The sequence below is a fragment of the Neodiprion fabricii genome, chromosome 2, assembly GCF_021155785.1.
Source record: "Neodiprion fabricii isolate iyNeoFabr1 chromosome 2, iyNeoFabr1.1, whole genome shotgun sequence".
Lineage (NCBI taxonomy): Eukaryota > Metazoa > Arthropoda > Insecta > Hymenoptera > Diprionidae > Neodiprion > Neodiprion fabricii.
Genome location: NC_060240.1, coordinates 25,962,439 through 25,982,978, shown reverse-complemented (window position 1 = coordinate 25,982,978; position 20,540 = coordinate 25,962,439). Strand labels below are relative to the sequence as shown.

General features: G+C 35.9%; 2 non-coding genes across 2 annotated transcripts; both read right to left on the bottom strand.

Annotated features, from left to right (window-relative positions):
- Positions 1 to 13,736: 13,736 nt before the first annotated feature.
- On the bottom strand, positions 13,737 to 13,809 carry Trnat-ugu. Its single transcript has one exon. It is a non-coding gene; the product is annotated as a tRNA-Thr (tRNA).
- A 6,418-nt stretch (positions 13,810 to 20,227) lies between these two features.
- Trnat-ugu lies at positions 20,228 to 20,300 on the bottom strand. Its single transcript has one exon. It is a non-coding gene; the product is annotated as a tRNA-Thr (tRNA).
- Positions 20,301 to 20,540: the final 240 nt, after the last annotated feature.

Here is a 20,540-nt window from a genome sequence, read left to right as displayed (position 1 = left end):
GGTACGTCCGTTTTTTCATCAGATACATATTTTATGAATTATTAGAGACGAAAGGATGCGAAATGCGAGCAACTGTTGACCCAGTTACTTGAGAAAACCGCTCTTGCTTTGACCGTATCAAACCATGAAAGGTAACGCGACGTCTCCTTCTCTCGGATCTTAACTCTTGCACGATTTTACATGTACTTATACATATACGTATACGTTATACATACCTGTGTTGTATATATATATATATATATATATATATATACTTCGAAAGACTTCTCAAGCGCTCCAAAGATATATTTATAACAAGGAAATTCCCCTGAAGATGAAACCTCCAGTCCAGCTCATATAACCCACGCTAAATTTCTTTCGCAAACTTCTTCAGATTTTTCTTTGAAGGACTTCGTGCATTCTTAGGTCGTTCTACCTTTTCTCCCACAAGGTGCTCCACGAGTTCTTGGACAAGTTTTGAGATTTTCCGTAAAAATCGCACCATTTTTAGACACTTTGGCGCAAAGCGAAGCATGTCTTGTAGATTTATCATCGGGCAATGAAAATTGTAGTTCTAGCTTGGAATGCCTTATATTATCCGTTACTCGCTTATGTTTTTCAACAATCAATAGAGTTCACAAATATCAATGATAAGATTCTATGCCTTGTATTTACTGGAAAATAATTGTAAAATAGGTATGGTTACAATAACGATTTGAATATTGTCCGAATTGGAATAAATTGTGGTAAGAGTAACTGTTTAGTGTAATCGCAGTTGTCAAGACTAAATTTTCCGGTTGTGGCAACATTAAATCTTTACGTTCAGTTACGTACCTTCTTTTCAGTTAAATAAGCTTCTGGTTTGAGCAAAAAAACTCATTTTTTTTCATATTGTAACCAGAACTACATTTTTCGAATATGATTATAAAAAGCGAAAATGCATAGTTACGGACTTTACAGTACACTGAGAAAAATTTTATTTGTTACAGTTACTAGAAAAATTCATCAAAACAGATATCGTTGAGAAAGAATAGTGACGCATGAAACTTGAAATAAAAAATGAAAATAGTTAAGGACCGAGCGGTAACCGGTACTAAAAATTTCTCTCAGTGTAAACGCGATTGGAAATTCCTCTCGGTTTTTCAGGCAACGCGTGATTTGTTGTGCACATGGGTCGAATATCCGTGCGCATGTAATTCGGGTTTGCACGAACAATGTACATACATGTGCACATGTATGACCCGAGTAAACTTGATACACCCTTTGCTTCCCGATCAGCTTCGTGCTGGATATGTATATACGGCTTACTCAAATTACTGTTCAAAATTGCAAACAGCGATAGCAAACAATCACCGGCCGTACATACGTATACATATATGTGAGCAAACCTATATTCGCTTCTCGAATACATACATACCTAATTATTCGACAGGGATGAACTGATTCGTTGCTATGATCCGGTCGCTGGGTTAACGCGAATTTACCCTGGTTTGATTCGATATCGCAAATGAATTGCGACGTATGATCAGTGACAGACGTTTCAAATACTTTTTGCAGAAAATATGCGGGAATCGTGCACCTGATCATTAATTTCATAGGATTTTCATCGTCAAAGTACAAACTTGCACTGTCAAGTGTAGAAATCCATTGGAGTATAGAAACACAAGGTTTTAGGTACTAGGTTTATTCGAAAATATTCCAAAATGCACTTTAATCCTGCAAAAGTAAGTAAATTATGGACAATATTCACTGCAATATCTTTATATATTATATTCACACTTCTCAAGTCGTGTTTCATTCATACTTTTTTAATTATTCAATAACGATGAAAACTTTTCGTACGTGTATACTTGACACTTGATTACCGATTGCGGGAAATAATCAAAATTTAACTATCCACTAATCGTCGCATACAAAAAGGTTGACATGAAAAATTCTGAAACGAAACTTTCAAAAAATTATCCATGAAGTGTATCGCATTTGGCAAGTTACTTTTTACAAATAAAACTTGATTTCAGGCTACGTGTCTTTTATAGTTCACCAAAAACAATAATCAAATTTGTTGTGATCTTGAATTATTGCCATTGGCCCTGTTTCTCACGGTACGTAGTTTACCCATTTTCATTGTGTTTCGGAGTGGCGTATTCTGTTGACTTCGATTTGCAATCATGCCTGTGTAAACGCAATACGAATTACGCGGCAACGGTGTCAAGTGAGGTTGAATAACGTCTACTCGAGCAGTAATTGAATGAATTGAAGTACCTCTGTCGCAGTGTTACATTCCGAATTTCTAAGGCACCTTCACCTAAAAGTAACACGAATTTCGGGCCTGCTTTCCTAACCGTTTCTTCTTGCATAAGGGGGTGACACGGTGGATTTAAATACATGCAGTCCTTAAATGTTTTCATTTTTCACCACAATCGAAAAATATAGTTCTACGTACAAAATGAGAATTAGTTTTCTAGCTGTTACCGGAAAGTCTGGTATCCGTCACTATTCATTCTCGTTACGATCACTGTTGCTATATTTTCTTGCAGCTGTTGCGAAAATTTAATGCTCGTGCAACAACAAATTGACGATAAAGCCTTGTTTAACTAAAAAAGTACAGTAAACCGAACAAACTGAGTTTGCGTTGCAATTACCAAAAAAGAATCGACGATAGCGCAAAATGGTTACGCGTACCTCGTTTTTCGTAATTCCAATAATATTGAAACAGTTTTTTTAACGATACCTGTTTTACTGAATTTTTATAGTTACTCTAACAAATGAAATTTTTCGCAGTGTATCAAAAGTAAATGTGAGAAATTCATTATAAAATATAATTTTGCTGACACGTTCAAAGACACGTTCATTCGTTTGACAAATAAATAAATCAGGAATGTATAATTGTGTAAATAAAATTGCAAATATTAATCACTTTAGATCATTCATTCGTTCATCAATTCGTTTACAAGATGAAAATACGCCCTTTATGCATAGAATGCTCGTTGTAAAATGCTTTTTTCTGACAATGCTTTTAACTAGTCTTCTTCTTTCATAAAACAACAATATATTCGTTGTTCTTCTTTTTCTCTGTTCTGAAGTCGGTTCCGCACTTTTCGTTATACAAATTTCATAGATGGCATTTCACTGTTCGTTGTTATAAATTCCATAAATTAAGTAAATTCTGACTTATTTTACAAGAAAATTTGACTAGAATTCATTGAATTAAACTTGAAAGGCACGTTGTAAAATTGTCAGAGAATAATTGAAATGAGGCATGAATTCTACGAATTTACTACTCCGATTCCGTATAATCCATGCCATTTCTTCGTTTCAGCATCAACTTAAAATGCATTGCTGTTTTTTTTTTTTTTTCCAAAATTGCATATAGAACGGGGATGTCGAGCCGTTTTTCGCGTTTGAGATACGCGAACTTAAATATTTGGATACATATACGTCAACGTCGAAACTCTCAAGAGCATCCCCTTAAGGTTCAAAAACGTTATTGAAATCCCTTGAAATCGCGTGTCACGCGAAATATAATATATCAAAAAATGTGGCATACTAAGAAAAAAAATAAAAGAAAAAACAAACAGACGTCGAGCTGCAGAGAAGGCTTTAAAAAAAAAAAAAAAATGGTGTTTATATTCTACGTCACCACTGAACATACGTGTGCCAACCTTATGGCCATAAATTATTCTATCTTCAGAAAAATCGAATTCGCCTCACGAAGGTTTTGTCGGTTCGACGTCTGCGCGGAGCTTTAAACATTTGTTCAATAGTAATCGATTCGGTAATATATTACATACGTGCAACTATAGACAACGACGCATTGTATCCAGGGTATTTTTCACTTCAGCAACATCTCGTGCAGGGAAAGCAATACAATGCAATAATACTGTGTAAAGCTTTTGCAACGGTTGTATCTGCGATACCGTTGATATTACATATTCGCAAAGAACTTTGTTAATACCTCGCGTACGTCGGGACAAACAATTTTAAATTACATTTGGGTATTTGCTTCGGGGCTTATTATTCCGTTATTCGTAATAAAATTGAAGCAAAGAAAAAACGGCTTTGAACGGCTGAGATTTAATGAATTATGAGAGATGGAATGATTGTTAATAACGAGGTTCTACGGCGAACTTTTGCAAACCGAATCGTAAAGTAATTAAATATCTATCTGGTAAACAGACTGAACTGAAAAATTTCATTAGGGAAAAATAAGAAGGTGGACAATGATAGTTTGAAAACTGTGACTGCGCAAAGTCAGTCAAGTCGAATTGCATTCAAAGAATATCCTGAGCGTGAAGTCATTATAGGTTATAATTACGAAGTTTCAATTTCTTAGAAAATTTATTACCATTGTTTATAATTATTTTCTGATAATTTCTATGAGAGAATGTATTTTCAAACAAAATCAACGCTAGTTTACCAAAACTGGACAAATAAGTAAACGATTTTGGGTATCGAAGTAGAAAAAAAAAAAAAAAAAAGGAACACCGTTATTATATTTCTAACTTACAAGTTGAATGTTTCCTTTCACTTTATTCGTATTCGCAGTTTCTTATTTTTTTTCGTCTACCGAGGAGAAGTTCGTTTATCAAATTTGAATTCAATCAACTGATGGCTTAATTTTTTCACCTTCAAAATCACGATCACGTTTCGATCTCATATTTCGGAACCACTTCGGCACGAGTGAAGACATCGATCGCAATGTTTGACTTGAGCCAAACGCGATGAGTCGAATTAGCGAACTCGACTCGAGTAACATGTACAGGAGCGCTTTTGAAACGGACTTGCCTCTCATTTGAAATTTCAGTTAGATTAACTGAGCCGAGAGGCATCGAGTATCCGGTTTTGTTCGGTAGACACAAGTAAAAACAAGGTTGCCTCTGGTGAACTAACCGGGTTTCGGGATCGCCTGGAATCCCTCCCAAAGGAAGCTTTTGTTCGACTCTGTTTCCGATCGTTTTTCCCACCCGGAAAGGGTTAATTATCGGAAAGATCAGCGCGGTATCAGAAACGGGGATCTGCATCTGGCTTCTTGTGTACCAAACACTGTAAACCCAGGTCGTTAGGCGTGATTAATTTGCAGAGTCGACAGAAAGCAAAACTGTTTGAAATTCGGCAGAGCAAAAATTATGCATTTTATTGCCAAAAGTTTTGGCTAACTTGTTTCTCAAATTCTTTTTATGGCAACTTTTGAACGATGTTCGGAAAGGAATCCAAGATGCGTGAGATTAAATTTTTGTAAAATTATAGGAAACTCGTATGAATAGAAAAATTTAATACAGTCGTCGAGAAAAACTAAATTCGTTAATATAACCGGTAAACGAAAAGTTGACGAGTGTTTGAAATGAAAATAAATATAAGAAGGTTGATTCCAAGTTCTTTCGATCTTACAATTTGGGTTACCTAATTTTTTTTTAAACATACCTACGCGATTTTTTTTACACAAGATTCATAATTTCAAATCTACTGATTGTGAAACGTTTTTGTTTCAAGTTAAAAATTTGCTACTGTCCTAATTGGGATAAAAGAAACTGCAATATCCGAAAGTGCAAAGTGAGATCAATATAAATATCGATTATCATAAACGACTTAGTATGATGTATAATTTTACGGCATTGCACCGATATTAATTACGACGAAGAAAATCTCTTTCGCTGATTTTGTAGTAAAACGTCATCTGTTCAACCGAACTTACTCAACTTCGAACATCATTGAATCGATTCGAAACGAAGTATCATTATCCAAATTTTTGTTTCATCATCGCAGCATTTCCAATTTTTCTTTCTCTACGTTTTATGTTCAACACTCAATGCGCGATAAACTCGCGATAAAAATAAAAGCTATCGATTTTTCAGCAAGCAACCTCTTTAAGAGGAGAAAAAGTCTCCAACAGGGTCATAAAGCTGGTCACGAGTCACTGACGCGGGGCGTAAGGGTGGTTAATTTCCGCGGCGATCCATTACTTCGAATCCTCGGCGTTGCGGCCAGCTGCACGTAAGATGTTGGCACATGTTCGGAGGCTGCAATGACATAACGTACGAGTTCGTATCTGCCGCCAAATGCACGTATCATTGCCCGACCAAGTTCACGTTCACTCGAACTTAAACTAAAAAAAGTAGAGTAAGCCAAAAAAACGGCGTTGCAATAACCAAAAAAGGAACGACGATATCGCAAAATGTTTACGCGTACCTAGTTTTTCGTAGTTCCAACAATATTTTTCCAGTTACTACAACAAATGAAATTTTTCTCAGTGCATTACTTGGAATCCAATCTTGTCAAACAAAATTCCGAGACGGCGTGTTTTAGAATCAAATTCTGACAACCAACATCAATTTGTTATCCTGATCGACGGAAACTAAATAAATAAATAAATAAAACACACGTATGGTTTTATCGGTGGAAAAATGGTTCAACTGGGTGAACGCAACTATCAAAGATGGACACCCAGTGGGATGGTTTCTTCACGCTTGGTTCATTAACAAAACATTTCAGGGTCGGTTTTATTCAAACACGCCAAGCACATCGAGAGACCATTCCATTGGGTGTCCATCTTTGGGGCTCGTTTTCACCCCTTTAACCTACTTTTCCGCCGATGAACAGAAACACGCGTCTCTTAATTTTCAACGTTGCACAACTTGCGTGAAGTCGACCGGAAATCGACGTTTCTCACCCGTCTATGCAGCGCAATGTGGCCACGGACTAATGGCGATGATACCGGAACATCACGAGACGCCGAAGGTGTTCGACCGAGGTAGGTAGAAATTTCCTAGATAGCACCTCGAAGGCGCCTTCAACTTGGGTGTAACTTTGTAGCCGGTATGCTTTCAGCCTGCAGCGTACGGCAAAAGCAGCCAACCACTTACCTGGGCCGATGTAACTTGCACAAAGTACACTTTAACGAGGTTCGCTGAGCTTCGCCTTATATGCCGGAATAGGCGTGCTGCAGCGGGCGCCAAGGCATCGCTGGAACTAAGTTACCTTAACGAGCATGCCCTATTATAAAAGTCAACCTAATTCTAGACGTTTTCACCGTTCCCGATACAGCTTCGAGACTGCACAAAACGGGAGCTGTGCTTAAGTGCTAAACGCTCAAGCTCCGTTCACGGGAATGAACGTCGAAATGCGCAAGCGAACGAGAAATAACAACTTGGAAATTTCTTGGGGATTGCGGTTTTCGTTTAATTTTATTGCCGAGCGTGAAAATATCAAAGATATGAAATTGTATTTGTTTTGTCGCAAGGAAAGATAAATTTATAAGCAATTGTCCAAGTTGCGGTAAGAATTTACGCGTCCGGCTTGAAAATACAGAAATATAATGCTAATTTGACTTGTTAATGAACTACGATTCCGATTCGTTATTGATTTTTTTTTTTTTTTTGGTGAAAATCACAATTATTAGCGAGTTTTAAGCAATTATATAGTTTTAATAGAATGTTCTTTTGTCCCGAATCTGTAAGTTGGTCTCTTAAATGAACTTTGAACGTGAGCTGAATTCGAGGCTATTAATTATTTGACAAGTTCATTCCCTCTGCTTCCTAACACATTTGTGACCATTGGTTAATTCGATAATGTTTTTCAATCACGTACTTTACGAATAAGTGGAATTTCCAATTTTGTACTATTTTACCGATGCGATAATTGATTCAATAAGCGCAATAACGCATCAAAGAATTTCACGAATATACGGAATTGCAATTTTCTTTTCTTTTTTCTTTTTATTAGGAAACTGTGACAGAAATTTCACTGTGAACCTGTTTTTTTTCTTATTTTAATGTCTATACAATTAGTCAAAGAAAACAAACCATTGTTGGGAACTTTGACTAATGACTTGACGACGCTGCGGGAAGATTTCCCCGACCAATGAGATGGAATTATTTGGCGCATGCGCGGTTGATTTTTAAATTTCAAGGAGTTATTTCCTTATTCTTTGTCGTCTGTGCAAAAGAGTTAATCCCCGTTGCAGCTACTTGTAAAATCAATAAAATATCGAATAAATTTTTTTTTCCATCGTCAGTTCAGATATGAACGTAACGAGTACCATGTACGTCAGATTAACGAGACAAGACAAATTAAGTGCGTATATTACTCCACATATACCTTTACGGATATACCGCATGCAGATAAATGATTACGTCGCATACATGAATGTCAATATAAATGATCAGAGGCTATTCTCAATTTCCTGCATCAGCACACAATGAGGTGAATATCGTTAGCAATTACCGCTGTTATGTGTGTGTGTGTGTGTGTGTGTGTGTGCGTATAAATGAGGCCTGCAACGTTGTGATATTTATTGTTACAATCAAGCAAAATACTTACATCACGATTCACGATACTGAGGCCACTGTGTCGAAATCACTTGACACTCGCGGTCTCTCATTCATTGTCAGCGAAAAATCCTTCGGCAATGACGCCCGATTTATTTATTTCTATTTATGTACGCAACACACGAGAGGCATGTTAAGAATATTCCGTACCTCATGAGGCCAATATAAAAGCCGTAAACTCTGCGTGCCAGGCTGGAACGAATCTTCTCGCTGACCGTTAGATCCTCGTAAATTGCTCCTTGTAATTCCGACCCGCAATTGAAACAATTATTATCGACGTTGTTATAAGTTATACAATCAGATGTTCGCAGAATATCGGTGTTATTGTCGGGCATTTCGCTCCAGTCACAGTTTGTGGTTGATATTGATTCATTTTTTACTCAACAAGAGTTATCGTCGGAGGAAAGATGGAGACAAATGAATTTCATCTTGTTTTAATGATACAATTTCGGCATGCATACCGTATTTCGATTTAATTTCTAACTAGTATCTTCAATTACATTCAATTTCTCATTCTCGATATCATTTTTCAAGAGGTCATAAAAAAAAACCTGTAATCAATGGCAGAATTAAGAAAAGAATGTAAAACAAAAGTGCTAGAAAAAACGGCATTTTTTATAAATATTAATTATCAAAATATTGTGAAGTAAAGAATTCTTGTATTTGTAAAACGAAGTGAATCTTTGTATTTTCTTTTTTCTTCTCCTTCAGTTTTTCTATTACGTATAACCAGGAGAGAATTATGCAAAACTAATGAAACATCTATTTTTAAGCAAGGCGATACTCTTTTTTAATAATTCTGTACGATTGAATGGAAAATAAAAAACTTTTACTGTACTGTACATTAAATTTATCTTTAATGCAAACTTGCAAACTCTAAACGATTTTTCCTTTTTTGTGCAAATGGTCGATTGCTTCCGGTAGCAGGTCATGTTTATCAAAATAATATACAGTAATTTATTTGAAAGAAGATGTAGGTTGAAATGATTTGCATTCCGATCTTGAAGAGTTTTTTAATTATATAAAAAGTTTGTACGTATAAGGATTAAGAATTTACGAATATTATATCAATATAAGAGTGGTTCGTCTAAAAAAAAAAGAAGGATTTCTTTAGCGTGGATCCCTCATAAAACTGACGTCTAATGGTGAAAAAAAATCACCTGCAAATTTGAGCTCGATCGGATAAGATTTAGAGGTTCCGCTTTCGAGTTTTCGTTTTTACATTGAAGTAACGCGTAAAAAAATGCTCACATTAACTCACCGTCGATTTCGCGTAGAAATTATACAGAAAAAAGTGGAAAATATCAAGAGACCTTTTTTGTACTAAATATTGTTGCTTGCAAAAAAGGTCTCTTGATATTTTTCATTTTCATTTTTGATTAGAGTGAACTACTTTAATCAATGCATAATAGCCTAAAACTACACACTCTGATAGTCTCAATGAATTCTACAGTTCTACAGAATAAATATATAAAGTTCAAACCACTTTTCATTCAAGATTCTCAGTAACAGAAATTTTGCAAAATTCAAAAACTTTTAATCAATCTTGTCTCAAATTGAATCCGCAGTCTAAAGTTCTGGTTTCACGTATCAAACATTAAATTTTCTGCACTGTAAAACCGGCTTATATTAGTCTCAGATAAAAAAAAACGGCTCGAACAAATTATTATAACGTACAAATCCTTCAACGATATCCATTAAATCCGCACCTATAGACATAGACGTAAATTGAGGTTCTCCAGGAATTTACGAGGTTAATTGAATAAGTAATTAAAAAATACCTGAGGATTATGCCTGTGCTGAGGTAAAAAGCAAAGTGCAAAATAATTACGAAACAAATTCCGAGAGCTCAGACTAGAATTATTGCGGTACTAATCGGTTTCGATGGCTATGCTGGAATCATCAGTAATTATTCTCTCGCCTCGATTTCTATTTTTATTTACACAAACCTGGGCACGTATACCTGTAATCACTCGATAACACTTCCTGCACGCTATCACGTGCTGTATTCCTAGGCTGATAGGCGCAAATAAAGCAATTATAGTGCGTATATACGACATTGTGTTTATCTGAAATCTCTAGCGTTTTCTACGAAGACGAAAAAACGAATTCTAAGAACGAAAAATGAATTAGAATTATTTATGATTTTTATTTAAAAACGCATGTAACACAGAAAAATGGTAACAAATGTATTTTTTCAACACACAAGTATTAATAGATATTCGAATTGTGTGGACCTGAAGATTGTGATGGAATTTCAGTATTTTGACAATAGATTAAAAAATAATCAAGCTACCTCACAGAATTGAGAAAAACTGAGAGCTTAATAAAGTGTCTTTAATAGTTTTTCTCTGAATGCAGATTATTTTTTGCCCTGATCAAAATTTGAGTAACAATCTCGATTTCTTTTTTATGCTTGTAAAATGACGTAACAATTTATTCGAAGCTTCGAAACCTTTCAAGCTTTGAAAATTTCGGATCGTGAAAAAGGCTAATCAAAATCGATTAAAAAAAAAAACCGAACAGATCTTGAAAACCTTACTAAAATTTTTAAGAGGGAAGATCGCCTCGCTTAATTTATCCGAACTCGGTGCTGATGCACATATGCGGCATTTCAAACATACCTACGACAATTGCAGAGATTGTTATTGCAGGGTTCGCTCTGAGTGAGCGAATTGAACTCACTCACAATCAGTCACAAGTTGCACAAGTATGACAGATATTCGTATCGTGATATTAGAACGAGTGAAAATTGAGAGTAGGCGAGTATAATGAGGGCATCTTGACTGGCGTGTAGTGATCTTTATACGAGATGTGGAGGCCTGGTCAAGCCATTACTCCTCGAGTCTACTATAAACAATATCATGTATAATCTTGCTGCATGTGTGCAGCTTGAGTTTTTCTGCGCCGTTGCTACACTGAGAAAAATTTCATTTGTCACAGTGACTAGAAAAATTCAGTAAAACAGGTATCGTTAAAAAAAAGGTTCGAATATTGTCGGAATTACTAAAAACGAGGTACGCCCAACCATTTTGCGCTATCGTCGATCCTTTTTTGGCAATTGCAACGCAAAATCAGTTTCTGAGGTTTACTCTAATTTTTTAGTTAAACAAAGCTTTAACGTCAATTTATTGTTGCAGAAGCATTAAATTTTCGCAACAGTTGCAAGAAAATGTAGCGACAGCGATCGTAATGAGAAAGAATAGTAACGGATACTAGACTTTCCGGCAACGGCTGGAAAACTAATTTTCATTTTCTACCTGGAACTATATTTTTCGATTGTGGTGAAAAATGAAAATAGTTAAAGACTGAACGGTAACCGGAACTAAAAAATTTCTCTCAGTTTAACATTGTCGCATGTATTATATCGTATATTATTTTTTTATTGATAGTGACACGATTCTGGAATTGGTATTGTTTATGTCTTGGAATCAGTTTTACAAATTGAAAACTGTCAGCTGTTTATAAATGTCTGTCATTACAGTAAAATAACTGCATATAGAAATATTTTAACAACATGATTTGTTCGGACGCGAACTTGATAGAAAATCTTGCCTCATCGTCGGAGGAGATTAAATTTTTATTAGTACCATTAAGTAAGTAATAGAGTGTGTCAATATGAACAAAAAAAAATTTTCAATCGGTAGAGCATCTCAAACGAATATTTCAGCCAAATAATGAGCTCTTCCAGGTTCCATTTAAATAACGCTTAAAATAAAAAAAAAAAACGGACGATATTTCAATATTTTTTTTCGGTAAACTGCTTGACTTATAAACTGTTTAAGTACAGATTCTTACAGAAAATTGTACGACCTATAAAATAGTACTTAGATAGAATTTTCCTAACTCTAACCGATTAAGAGATATTCGCCAATAAACATCGAGTCATCTTGAATAAAATCGGTATAAAGTAGAGAAAGAATGCCAAATTTGTGTAGTCTACGAAGACGAAAAGCTTGGTAAGATTTCTGTAGAGAATTCCGTTTGCGCGGTTAAAAATAATCCAGGAATTGCAAACACTGGACAAAACGGTTATAAACATTAGCATACCTCATTCGAGTCTGATTCACCGGAACAAGACGGACCAAATTTTTGCCGTCACCGGCCGGCCGCGTGCGGTTTTTACGCTGCAGCGGCGGTCGAGAAAAGCCGGAAAATTATTGGTGCTTCTTGATGCATCAAAAGCGGGCGAGACGGAACGATGTTTAATGCTGTGTGAAGACGTGTGATTGCACTGGTGTGTGCGTGTCTGTGTGCATGGTGTTTGAATATTTCGAGTGGCGTGGGCGTTGCTCGAGTTTAAAGAGAGGCCCGGCTTGTAACAACAGTGAGAATTTTATCCTCATTGCTGCTATATTTTCCACGCTGCACGCGTACTTGTAACCGTCGAAATGTACGATCAATTGATCCCATTCATCTTTTTATCGGTTGGACAACCGTCGTGCGTTTTCTAGACGTGTGAAATATCTGTGAAGACTTGGAGAAATTTTTAGTTCCGGTTGCCGCTCGGTCCTTAAATATTTTCGTTTTTTACCACAATCGAGAAATATAGTTCTAGGTAGAAAGTGAAAATTAGTTTTCCAGCTGTTATCGGAAAGTCTAGAATCCGTTACTATTCTTTCTCATTACGATCACTGTTACTATATTTTCTTGCAACTGTTGCGAAAATTTAATGCTTGTGCGACAATAAATTCTCGTTCAAGCCTTATTTAACTAAAAAAGTGTAGTAAGCCTCAAAAACTGATTTTGCGTTGCAATAACCTAAAAAGGATCGACGATAGCGCAAAATGGTTACGCGTACCTAGTTTTTCGTAATTCCAACGATATTCAAACGGTTTTTTCAACGATACCTGTTTTACTGAATTTTTCTAGTTACCGCATGAAATGAAATTTTTCTCTGTGTGAGATCACGGTATCTTCATCGCAGCAAAAAAACGCGGAGAAAAAAGGGTTAAATTTTTTATTTCCTGTTTCCCTATGAAATTAATCGTCCGTTTTACAAGAGAATTAAAACGTTAATATCCGCTCGACAAACCATATTTTCACCGTATCCGTACAATGTGCATTATCATACCACGTCTGTTCAAACAGGTGTGACCGGTTCGACGCTTCTTTGGTTCAAATAATTTCATTTATGTATTCAGCTGTTTAAATGTGTACATACTGGCGAAACCGCGTAATTAGTGCTGAACGATTGTGATGAAAATATGCGGTGAATTTGTCGAATTATCGTTGTATAATCATTGATCATATAATAATGGTTCGTACGTATTTTATCGTCCAAGATTTATACAATGGCTTGATTCGTTCCTTTCGAGTTTGCGATGATTTGAAAATGTCAAACGAGTAAATAGGTTAAGAAGATGCGAGTAAATGGGAATTTCGTTCGAAATGAAGCGTTGAAAAAAAAACAAAAAAAAAAAAAAAAATACTTGCCCCCAGAGAGATTTGAACTCTCGACCCCTGGTTTACAAGACCAGTGCTCTAACCCCTGAGCTATGGAGGCGACACAATTGCGATTGCGACGTAGCAAATATGACTTCGCGATAGTCTTTTGTTTCAATTTTTTCCCCATTTTCTCAATTTGAACGATTGCGGTCGATAAAAATCGAAAGAATTCAACGAACAAAATTCTTTTTCTTCGGGAATTTTCTTATTCAGTCGGAATTCGCGTTACGTGTATTGTGACGTGAAAAAAATTCAATATATTTTAAAAGTATATAATCTCTACGTTGAAAGAAAAAAAAAACAAAAACAAACAAAATACACCGAAATTATTACAAACAAAAAACTTTCGTTCACCGATTTATGATAACAATTAGACTTTATTGTTCAAACATTTTATCATTCGTTCAGGAAGCTCGTTATCCGTTAAACCAAGTCCGTAATTTTTTACAAGTTCCGTTCATTCCTTAAAAGATAATTCTGTTCATTCCCTAAACTTTGATAACCTTTAAACGAGCTTTATAAACATGTTGGAGATCCTAAGGTGACTTTATAAACTCTCAAATTACTCTACGTAATTTTCTCAAAAGAATTTCATACTCAACTTAATTATACAATAATGATCAGACGGTTGTTATTACGGATATTAGTATTTGTAACGAATGAATTAAACAGATTTTGCTGATCACTTTCGAATAATTATCTTTGTGCTGTATTAATACAGGTTATATGTACATGTAAATTCGATTCGTGTTTCGAATTCATCGAATGACAGATGCCAACGTAATCCTACAGGGGGCTTAACCATTTCCCTAATGGGATTGTTGGTAATTTAATGGGAGTTTACATGACATTGGATTTCAGAATGTAATTATTTACGTACACGAGTTTCGAATACGATCGATTTCGTTTTGTGCTACACGTCGCGCGATGCTAGAAATACTTCGTTATTAGTATTGATTAGAGAATTGTTTATTCGCCCGAAAAATGTCAATCAGCATTTGGAAACTTCTCTTTACCAAGAAAAGCTTAAGTAATAATATAATTATTTTTACCGACAAATGGTATTTTGATCGTGAAATCGGGAAGAGTTCGTTTTCGAAATTCAACGTCACGTCGAGATGCGTATCATTTTTCATGAAATGCCTATCGAGGCTGAAATAAGGAGAAAAAACAACGCTTTCTTTTTCCTTCTTTGTAAAATGTCAACCGCGTAAAACTCACACCATGAGAATATCGTTATCCCCATAGCTGCGGTTTCATGTTTCCATGAAACAAACTCCGATACGGTATCATCGTAAAAAAGGTGCTAGGTATATAATAGGAAATAAAAATAAAATAAAAAATACCATAAAAAAGCTTATCAGTATTTCGCGTTACAGGGCAACAAGTTTTCAAATACACGCACTTGTCGATTGGACATTGATATTTTGCTTGTTCGAAAAATTTGTGTGATAACCTCATTTACAGCTTACGTAATAACACTTTCGTAAACTTTCACAACAATTGCGAAAAATATCGCACAAGTAACTTCTTTCTACGATATACCGACTGAAAAATGGTCAATGATTCAAATTTTATGATAATTCTGTTGTAACTTTAATTTGTAATACGATTCAGTGTCGAAAGCTCAGATAATCAAATTTGACAATGTACGGTAAAAATTTGTAAACGTATACTGATACTTCTACTTTATGATCACATCTCGAACTTTTTCTCAATGCGATTAAGTATCGCAGGAAAAATATTTTTTTTTTTTTTAACAGAAAATGGTCAAGTTGGAAGTTTAAGCGTTTTATGGAGAACATATGATGGTGTAAAAATGTTTTGTTTTCAGGTTTTAAAATACAAAATCTTATCCTTTTCAATGTATAAGGTTATAGCTAGCCTTCAGACAAATCCGAAACGAAAAAAAATTTGTGAATCAGCATGAAAAACTCAAGAGTATTGATTTTTTTAAGTTCGTGAACCATTCGCACTATATTGAGTTGAAAATTCATTTCGAGTTTACAACTTATGCTTAAGATTTTATTAAAATTTTGTCATTTTAAACCTGAAATGTTTTGAATATTCTTGAAAACAGTTGAGTGGTTGTTTTTGATACCCATTTTTCAAAATGGGCTTTGCAGCAATTTCATGAGGGACATAAACGAAATTTGCCCATAAAGTCCGATAAAGGCGTTGAAATCATAAAACCGAAGAATCTCGATTTAATTATAATCTCATCTCCATCCCTTTATAAAAACTTTAGGTTATACACCAAAATGTTTATTTCTCTACACAAGAAAATGTAAACAATGTATTTTTATGCCCTTCGCATATACAGGACTTAAAACTCGAAAAAGCGTGTTTTCCGACAGTACATGAAATTCAATTTGATATTCGGAATGGGCGAATTCTTTTACGCAAAAGTGTATCGAGTCGTATTTCTTCTCGGGTGACAAAAAGTGCTGAAAATTCGAAGACAAAAGTTCAAAACTGTGTTTGAAAATTAGAGGATTTTCATACGATACACCGAGAGAAATTTTTATTTCCGGTTATCGCTCCGTCCTTAAATATTTTCATTTTTTACCACAATCGAAAAATATAGTTCCAGGTAGAAAATGAAAATTAGTTTTCCAGCTGTTACCGGAAAGTCTAGAATCCGTTACTATTCTTTCTCATTACGATCGCTGTTGCTATATTTTCTTGCAGCTGTTGCGAAAATTTAATGCTCGTGTAACAATAAATCGACGTTAAAGCCTTATTTAACTAAAATAAGTAGAGTGAACCTCAAAAACTGATTTTGCGTTGCAATAACCAAAAAAGGATCGAAGATAGCGCAAAATGTTTACGCGTGCCTCGTTTTTCGTAATTCCAACAATATTCGAACAGTTTTTTTAACGATACCTGTTTTCTGAATTTTTCCAGTTACTGTAACAAATGCAATTTTTCTCAGTGTACCTGTGTGTATAACTAAATCTTGAAGTTTTCACTTGAAAAAACTGTCCGACAAGTTGGAAATCGTATAAATGCGAAAATTAAATTTCACAATTATTTGGGCTCGCGTTATATATTTATTTAATATCATCCTGCGAACGTTTTACGTTAACGGCATGCCTGGTATGTAAATTATTGCGCGACGAAGGGCGAGAGGGAAGGGGAAGGCGATCGCCGTTCCGGAAATTGATTTCAAATTAATTTCAACGAAGCAATTTGTCGAACAATGGTCCAATCACGACATCTGCGCCCCGGGTTTCCGGCCCGCTCTTTCAACTGACCTTCTAACCTTCCCGCCCTTTGCAACGCAGCGCCCTGAACTTTGACTTCCCACTTTCGACTTCTCTTCGTCGCCGTATATCCATAACTTCGCGGTTCTCTTTTGTTTCAAACTATCGGATCCGCGGGTTGCGGCTTCGTTGAATCCGCCCCCGTTTCGACAATACCTTGCAGACGGCTTTTCCGTACCCACTGAATTCGATATCTGTCATTTGCGGGCTTCTGTTCTACGGCGGAAAGTTTCCAATAGTTTCGACAATTGGTCAGCCTTTCTAGGTAAAAGTATAAATCGAAGCTGTTTCTCAGATTTTTTCAATGAAAAGACGTTTTGACTTTGTGTAAATTTTCTTTAAAATTTTCGCAAAGCCTATAAATATGGAATTTGACTTTCATTAATGAACGTCAATTTCTCTGTTATAAATTTTACAACTTTTCTGATAGTTTAAATATTAATCGATCAGATGTTTCTATTTTTTTTTTCCTGCAAATTTTTGAGGTCTATATATATTATCGCGCGTCTATCGTCTGTTCAATAAATTAAAAAAATTCAATAGAGTCGATGAAATATTTTTCTCTACCGAAGAAAATAATTGTAAAAATTTTTTACAGTGAAGGATTCGAAATTTTTCCAACTCAAGGAAACTCACTGTAAAACACCGAACTGTACAAGAAACTGGCGGTAAAACCTGCACAGATGAATTTTCAAAGAAAAAGGAAATGACGTTGAGAAATAGTAAGAAATCAGAAAGTTCCTCGAGGCAGAAATGTGCAACCCATGTCAGAGAGACTCGAAAGTTCACGGAGAATATCTCTGGGATTTCTTCTTTGCGGAATCTCAATTCAGAAACTTGAGCAAAGATATTATCTTGCGAAGAGATATAACAAGAAATTTATGGAGCAAAATTCCAACAATGTCAAGATGTCGTTGTTCCAAAATCAAATTCGTCCCAATTGTTATTAATATTGTGTGATAGATAATACAATGAACGTAAACAGATTCAATACGAAAAATACGGGATGTGGAAAAGCTAATTTGAATTAAATTCAATTGACGTGAAACTTTGTAATATGTACACACACGTTTCAGTTTCTGTTGCTGCGTATTCAAAACGTACATATTACATTGCCTATCTTTTTGCTAAGAATGAAAAACTATTGGATCTTCTATTAAATCGATTATCTTTCCCCGATTAATCGAGTATAGTCGATTGTTTTTCAAACTCGATTATTTTTCCTGAAAATCTGTTTTTTTATTTTTATTTTTATTTTTTACTACAATTATGAACGACGCAATGGAATATAAATTTGTGATGAAAAATTAATTATTATCATTATACTGCTCGCCGAGTACCTATTTGACGTAACAAGTGAAAGATAAACGAACGTTTTCACCTGAAATTGAAAAATATTTCGAACGAAACTATAAATAATGAAAAAACTTTTTCCCTATCAAGACTACATACTGAAATTTAAGAAATTTTGGTTTCATACGCACCGTTTAAAAAAAAAAAAATACGAAACAACGGATCAATCGAGTAATTTTTACCCATTCAATCGAGTCGTGTTATGATTATTTTTTTCGACTCGATTAATCGATGCATCGATTATTCTCAGCTCAGTGACTATCGCTACAGAGTTCGCGTTGAGTGGGAAGTTCCACAGAAAACTCCCGTTGTACGATAGATCCACGTTTCGGGTTCTAAGACGTCTAAACAGACTCGACGTGTCTCGTTTCAGCTGCAATATCTCGCGTAACTTCAATTGGCATCGTATTTCACGAGCGAGTAATCACAAATGTATATTGAGGAGGCCCTGCAGACTAAGATTCGAAGTTTACCTACGTAAGGAACCAAAGCTAATCGTTGCTATATTCAGCCTCGTGCCTTGTTACAATCCAGGAGGTAATCTCTTCTCTTCTCTTCTCTTCTCTTCTCTTCTCTAAGTATGATGTGAATCATCCGCAATTCCATCGCCTCGTTTTCTCCATTTCTCAACAAATCCAAATGTTTCCAAAAATTGATACGAAGTTACAGTTTCCTATTACACAGACCCGTCGCACGTTTACATCAGAAGTGTAGACAGATCGATGTAACAATTAGATTTAGATTAATTCAGGTTGTCGATGAAATTTGCCTCACCAGTAATTAAAGTAAGACAAAAAAATTTCCAGTCACATATTATACCTACTAAAATTAACCTATGCGGTGTGAAGTTTATTGAGAATAGTTATGGAAAGTTACGAGAGTTGTAAAATCTGTTTCGAATGTGCGCGCCATTCGGCGTTTCTTAGGTTGGAACAGCGATTCGAGGTTAGGTTGGGTGTACCGATTAGTGACGTCACGAAAATGGCGCGAAAAATAAACCCGTTGCAAACTGTGACAAAGAGTTTCAAATCGGTTGAATTATTATACCAGCAAGAAACTCAGTTGTCGAAACGTGATGACAAAGTTTTGACAAGTAGCGATAAATTTTGGACAATGACGTGAAAAAAGCTGCCTAATCAATGTACAAAATCAAAATATATATCAGGGATTGCGTGTAATTCTGAATCTGTCAATTTTCTTAGTCTATAAAAAATGAAAAAAAAAAGATGTTGACGTGCGTGAATTTCTTTGCCGAAATGGACGATTTGATTCGGTTGGATATCGCGTGGAGTTGGCACTGAGCGATCCGTATAATAGTGCGGATCTAGAATTGAAGGTAGTAAACCAGGCGAAGAACCCCACATTCGGATAAAATTGGTACAGTTTTATTAGGCAATGGTATCCAGGCGAGGGGTGAGCGACGCGTTACGGACTTGTTTAATGGCGCTTAAACTCTCCAAGTTTGGGTAAAACAATTTGAGGGAAATTCGCGGGGAATGGTCGGTGGGAAACCGCACGACTTGGTAGCGCGGGAGCGACAGGAACGCGAAGCGGGTCGACAATCTAATTTGACAGCCGACCCGTAAGCGGCGACTCAGTCCAGCTAGCTGCGGGGAAAATTAGTTGCGAGTTTGATTATCGGATCAATTTGGATCAGGAAGCGAAGCCGGACCCCGAATGGAATCAGCGGAGGATGGCGGGAGGGGGAAGGGGAGGAAATAAAAAGAAAAAAAAAAAGACGAAGGAGGCTCAGATCCTGTCGATCCTCGTACACGTGATCCTCCGGAAACCCTTTCCGGTACGAATTAGCTATTCGAATAGTTCATTCCGACGGTTTTTGGTTGAAAAAAATTCACCTGCCTCCAGAGAGATTTGAACTCTCGACCCCTGGTTTACAAGACCAGTGCTCTAACCCCTGAGCTATGGAGGCTTGCGATCATCATTGGATTGGGTTGACTTTTTTCTTGGTGGATTTATGTCGGGTGAAGTAATTGTAGGGAGATGCTTTGTTGATATAACGGTAAGGTTTCTTGGTGTCCAAGGTATAGAAACGAACGGCAAGTTGTTAGACTTGCAGAGTTTCAGCGTATGATAGTAGAGACTAAAAATTTCCGAACTTTTTTAGGGCTTTTTATAACGAATTTCAGTTTTTCTGTCAACGGGCTTTGTA